The sequence below is a fragment of the Podarcis vaucheri genome (assembly GCF_965113315.1).
Source record: "Podarcis vaucheri genome assembly, chromosome: 1".
Taxonomy (NCBI): domain Eukaryota; kingdom Metazoa; phylum Chordata; class Lepidosauria; order Squamata; family Lacertidae; genus Podarcis; species Podarcis vaucheri.
This window is the reverse complement of record NC_138759.1, coordinates 10406937-10413641: the sequence shown is the minus strand read 5'-3', so window position 1 is coordinate 10413641 and position 6705 is coordinate 10406937.

Genomic DNA, 6705 nt, shown 5'->3' with positions numbered 1-6705 from the left:
TCTGCCATGTTGGCTACGATCTGCTTCTATGGTCAGGGGTACTATGTCTGTGAATACCAGATGCTTGGGAATTTCAGGAGGGCAGAGTGTTGTTGTGCAGAGATCCTGCTTTCAAGCTTCTCACAGGCATCTGGTTGCACTGTGAGAACAGCTGTTGACCAGCTCCATCTGGTACACAGGCTGGGACCCTACCTGCCCGCGGACTGTCTCACCAGAGTGGTGCATGCTCTGGTTATCTCCTGCTTGGACTACTGCAATGCGCTCTACGTGGAGCAACCTTTGAAGGTGACCTGGAAACTACAACTAATCCAGAATGCGGCAGCTAAACTGGTGACTGGGAGCAGCCACCGAGACCATATACCGTATTTTTTGCTCTATAGGACGCACTTTTTCCCCTCCAAAAATGAAGGGGGGATGTGTGTGCATCCTATGGAGCGAATGCATGCTTTCGCTGAAGCCTGGAGAGCAAGAGGGGTCGGTGCGTATCGACCCCTCTTGCTCTCCAGGCTTCAGACAGCTATCCGCAAGCCTTTGGATTGCGGTGGGAGTTCCCATGGGCTCTGAAGGCTTGTGGACCGGGAACCAGGCAGAGGGCCTTCTCGGAAGTGGTGCCCACCCTGTGGAATGCCCTCCCATGAGATGTCAAGGAAACAAACAACTATCTGACTTTTAGAAAACATCTGAAGGCAACCCTGTTTAGGAAAGTTTTTAATGTTTGATTGTGTTTTTAACATTCTGTTGGGAGCTGCCCAGTGGCTGGGGAAACCCAGCAGATGGATGGGGTATAAATAAACTGTTGTTGTTGTTTGTTGTTATACTGTTTAAATACTGGCACTGTTTAAATGGGGGCTGGGTAGAGGGGGAGGTGGGAGGGAGGAAAACGGGTGGAGTACGCATGCGCATTCAACTGCCTTGCAGTGTCCACATCACCCAGGAGATCGCAGTCACAGAGATGAGAAAAAGAAGAGTTGCTCCATTGTCTGGAGAGGCCACTTCTTCGTTTCCATTTTCCACAGAGCCCAGCAATGGAAGCACACGGCTGCATTGAGGCAGCACTGGATGTTGAAATTTCGCACCCTCCAATAATTTTGTGCCCAGGGCCATCTCCCCTGTGCCACTGCATGTGGAGTCAGGCTGTGATGACCTGGGACTTGGGCTCAGACTCGGAGCCAGAGGAGACTCAGTCTGCACCGGATCCTTTGCCTCAGGCATCATCTGAACCAAGTCTGGGGCCTGATCCTGAAGAGTCCCAGTCTGCACAGGTTCCCCTGAAACAAACACCAGCTGGGCGGAGTCAGGTGCCTGAGCCTGCCCTGGCTCCAGATGCGGGGATGACCTCGTTGCTTCCAGCTGGGCCATCACTTACAACTGTTCCACTACCAGTTTTTTCAGGGGAGGCTGAGGTGGCCCCTGGGTCTAGTAACCCACCAACGTCTCCCGAGCTGCAGAGACTGAGGTCTGAGAGAAGGAGAGACCTGAGTACTCACAGGAAGAGTGCTCGCCTTCGGGTGAAACGGGGAGGTGAGTCGCTGGGGGATCAGGACCGGCCACTACCCCGACAAAGATAAAAGGCTGTTGGACCCTGCCCCAGGTTGCGGGAGCAACATTGCTATATGCTAGACCCTGCCTGAGATCCTATACCTGTCCTTGCCTGGTTTCCTGCCTTGGCCCTGTCGGACTGACTCCCAGCGGAACCTTCAGATTCTAGACCAGTCATGGACTGTATTTCACAGGTTACCCCCGGGGCCAGCACACAGGCTATCAGTGGCTATTAGCCACAATAGAAAATATGGCTGCCAAGTAAGCAGTAATATTCCTGGAGCTAACAGATCCCATGGACTTTGGCATGTTTTATGCAAGGACGAATCCACCCATAGTGTAACGAAGGAGCAGTAGAACAGAGGTGGTGAATCTGCTTCTATTTGTCTGTTGATCTTCTCAGTGGCGTAGCGTGGGTTGTCAGCACCCGGGGCAAGGCAAGTAATTTGCGCCCCCTAAGCCATGGATTTGTGCCGCCTAACCCGTGGATTTGCGCACCCTAACCCTAACCCCCAGATGTTGCGCCCGGTGCGGCCGGCCCCCCCTGCACCCCCCACGCTGCACCACTGGATCTTCTCCTGGTTTTGCCAATCTGATCTACTGCAGAGGTAAGACAGAACCACCATCCATGGCCAAGCGCAGCTAAAGACAGGTTTATTTGCTGAGATAATGATATCCATTTTCATATCAGTAAGTGCAAGGGAAAGATGAAACCAAATCTACCAAAGCTAATTCTCCCTGAGAAATGTACAGCTTAACTGTGCTGAAAAGCTATTAGTTGGTTGATAGGGATTCACCCTCCCTCTCCCTCTTGCCCCAATCAAACGCCACACGTGATTTTGGGGGAAGAAAATTCTTGCAAACTTGGAAGGCCATAAAAAAAAAAATCCCCGCACATATCCCAAACGGGTTCAGATATTCTTCTATAATTATTCTGTCCCCTCTTTATTAAGAAAGGAAGAAGCAATTGGAAAAACATTCCTGTTTACCCATGCATTTGACAGCTGAAAGTTTCTGTTCCCACTAGCCTTGAAACTATTGCTGTGAGACCGATTTGTTTTTAGTATGCTATTATTTCTAGCTGCATTGTTTTAACACTAACATGCAAAGCTGGAGGGAAAGATGGAAGAGTCATACATCGAAAATGCTGTCTATAACAATCAAAGAAAATTATTATTAATTAGTTTGGAGATGGTATTTAACACCAGTCAGATTAAATCAAATAAACAGGGAATATTCGGTGTTATATTGGAGGGGATGCCAGGAAACCGGAAATTATGTTTATTTGTGGTGGGGATGTAAATATGTGCAATTTTTCTGGCAAAGGGTGTTTAAGGAGATAACAGAAATTCCTGGGTTAAAGCTGGCCAAAAGTCCAGAGGTAGCATTATTATCAATTTACGATAGGGTGGAAGGTTCACAGGCTATGAAGGACTTGTGCATAAATATATTGACAGCTGCACTAATTATGATAGCTAGGAAGTGGAAGGGGGAAGCAGAATATAAAATGGAAGAATGGTATAAAGAGGTGTGGGATATAGCTATTAATGATAAATTAACATGTGCCATTAAGGTAAGACGGGGAATATGCAGGAGAAATTATGTTTATTTGTGGTGATATGGAAGGTGTTTGTAGAATTTGTACTGTTAAAATGGAAAGAGGTCAAACCATTGCAAGAGGTGTTGAAATTTCCAGAGTTTGGATAGTTACAATGGAATGGTCTTGGTGGTAGTGTGCACATTTTTATTCTTAGTCAATTATTATTATTACTTTGTCAAAATAGAAATAGAAAAAACAAAACACTAACATGCATACCACCCAGGGCTCCTGTATTATTTGTAGCAATTACAATAATGACTACTGTGAATTATTTATTTTTATTTATTATTATTAATTATTCTATAGAAAGTCACAAGCACATTGAATACTGCAAAAGTTTTAGTTCTTTGGTTGGCATCTGTCTGTCTTGGGAGACAATGGAGGGTTGTAACTTTGGGGGTGAAGTGAAAATCTTGGAAGGTTACAGTGCCTGCTGGGATGTAATGATGCTGAACTGGACAAGCATCTTGGCAAGGCAGCTACGGCAATGGCTCGCCTCTCCAAAAGGGATGGGAGAATGTGATGCTAAGTCCAATACCAAGATGAAGGTCTACCAGGCTTGCATGCTGAGCATGCCTTCCACCTCAATGCCTTCCATATGCACTGTGTCAGCAAGATTTGGGGCATCACATGGCAGGACAGAGTCTCAAACAAAGATGTGCTCTTCCCAAGCCCACATTCCTGGCCTGTTTGTGCTCCTGTCTCGGCGACGTCTACGCTGGCTTGGCCATCTCAGCAGAATGGAAGATGGCAGGATGCCCAAGGATGAGCTCTACAGGGGAGCTGGCTTCAGGCACCAGGCCCATTGGCAGACCAACTCTGTGCTACAGAGATGTCTGCAAATGTGGTATATCAGTCCCACCGTGTGGGAATCCCTTGCAGATGACCGCAGTGCCATTATACGTGCTTCATTTGTGCATAGGTGCATACAAGGTGTGACCTGAAAGTTCAGGGAACGGTCAGAGAAATAGGACAGCGAGAACTATCCGGATATACAATCAGCATCAGAAACCCACAAAATGCTCACAATTGTGTACGGAGATGAAGCTGCAACTCGAAAGACAGTGTATGAGTGGCAAACCATGGAAGATGACCCTCAGTCTGGCAGACCGTCAAGGAGAAGGACAGCGGCAAATGTCAACAGAGTTTGTGAGTTATTGATGCGTTTGTCCGTCCAAATGATGGCGGAAGAATTGCATATTCCACATGAAATCGTTACTGAGTTTACTGAGTTGTTCCACCCTCCATATTCTCCCCATCTGGCCCCACTGGGTTTCTTTCTTTTTCCAAAACTGAAATCTACACAGATTTCCCAACATTACACACCCAAGCTGCTGGGATGAGGGAACTGAAAGCTGTACGAAAAGAGGACTTCTCCAGAAGTTTCCAACAGTTCTACAAATGCTGTCAATGTTGCATTGTATCAGAGGAGTCCCACTTTGAAGGCCTGTAAGGTATGTATGTCCGAATACAGTGGTGCCTCGCAAGATGAAATTAATCCGTTCCGCAAGTCTCTTCGTCTAGCGGTTTTTTTGTCTTGCGAAGCAACCCTATTAGCGGCTTAGCGGATTAGCGTTTTCGTCTTGCAAACCAAGCCCATGGGGAAAATCGTCTTGCGAAGCAGCTCAAAAACGGAAAACCCTTTCATCTAGCGCACGGGTGTCAAACACAAGGCCCGCGGGCCGAATCCGGCCTGCCAGACCTCATCATGTGGCCCGTGTAGCTGCCAGCCCGCTTCCCCCTGCGAGGCGGCGCGCTGTGGGCGGGGATGGGGGGCTGGAAGGCGGACGGTGGAGAAAGCGAAGGCGCTCCCTTCCCGCGCTGTTACTCGGCCGGCCTGAGAGAAAAATTCTGAGGTGGCGGCGGCCTTCGTCCAGGGTCGGGGGGCCATAGTGGGACTTTGCCCTCCTGGCGGCCTGGAGCATCTGGAGCTGGGGCGGCTGCGGGACCCGCCGGGCAGCAGCGGCGGCGGCGGAATCACCGCCACTTCTTCTCCTTCTCCTCCTCCTTCGTCTTGCTCGCCGTTGCCGCCGCTCTCCTCTTGCTCGAGGCAGGCCTGGAGCCGGGACAACCCAGGCTTCGAGCCCGAGGAGGAGGCGGGCGAAGCAGGCGAAGCGGCCAGGGCGGCTGGCGGGAGCGTGGCGGCGGGGGCCATGCTGCAGATGGACGTGGTGGAGTGGGGTGCCTTCGCCCTCAGAGCCCGACGCCCAGGAGGGCCTGCCGAGAGCGGGAGGCAGCGGAGGTGCAGGCGGCGCGGCGAAAAGGAGGAAGGTGGGGGGGAGGCAGGCCAGCGGCCTTGCTCCGCCGGAGGCGCCCCGCCGCTGCCGCCGCGTTTCCCTCACCCGGGAGAGCCTGCCGAGAGCGGGAGGAAGCGGAGGTGCAGGCGGTGCGGCGAAAAGGAGGAAGGTGGGGGGGGGAGGCAGGCCAGCGGCCTTGCTCCGCCGGAGGTGCCCCGCCGCTGCCGCCACGTTTCCCTCACGAGGAGACGGGCAAGGAGGTCGCTGAGCAGCCGCCGCCGCCTCGCCTGGGCCAAAGGGATGGCGCACCGCCTGCGAGGTGAGTCGCCGCCTGGCCGGGCCCTTCTATCGCCCATCCCGGCTCGCATCTCTCCTGTTTCACCTTATTACTCGCGTTCAGCTCCTCTGCAACCTCCTTTCCCACCTTTAGCACACTTTTGATTCCCTTGTTGGCCAAAGGCTCTACCACAGACATGTCCAAAGTCCATTTCAGGGGCCTAATCCAGCCCCTTTGGCAGTTTATGGGGTAAAATCCTCAAAAAGCCCCTCAACAACTTCAACCCTCAAAACAAAAAGCTCAACAATTTCAATCCTAAAAAAAGCGCAACAACTTTGGTTGGCCCTCACGGCCCTTCACTTCATCAAATCTGGCCCTCCTTGAAAAAAGGTTGGGCACCCCTGATCTAGCGGGTTTTCCGTCTTGCGAGGCATTTGTCTTGCGGGGCACCACTGTATTTCTCACTGTCCGATTTCTGTGATCATTCATCAAACTTTCTTGTCACATTTTGTAGTATAGTGATATGATCGTCTATGCATAAGAAGCAACATACTGAGCACTGCAGGTAACATTCAGCTAAGTTTTACTGGGTAGACCCATTGTAGCATCCCTACGTCTCCATCCTATAACCCAGGCCATAGCTGTCAACTGTTCCTTAGTTGCGGGAAACTCCCTTATCCCAGCGCCATGTCCCGCTGCTGTCCCGGATTGATGATGTCCCTTAAATTTCCAGGGTTTCAAGCTCACCCGGCTCGGGAGCGAAGCAGTGGCTCGGGGTCCTCCGCCTCAAGAGAGCGAGAGAGAAAGCATGCATGAGCTGCCACGTCTGCGTCTCTCCCTTTTCCCCCTCAGGGGGGCGTCGTGAGGAGATGGGTGGCGGCAGGCAGGCAGGCAGCCCCTCTCTTGTGATACTTCCGCCGCGCTGCCAGGGGAAGCCGGAGGCGGCAGTGGCGGCTGAGGAGGCGGCCTGAGGGAGGAGGAAGAGGAGGGGGTGGGGAGGGACGCAGAAGGGTGGCGCTTCAGCGGCCATGGCAGCGCCGCAACCGCCTCAT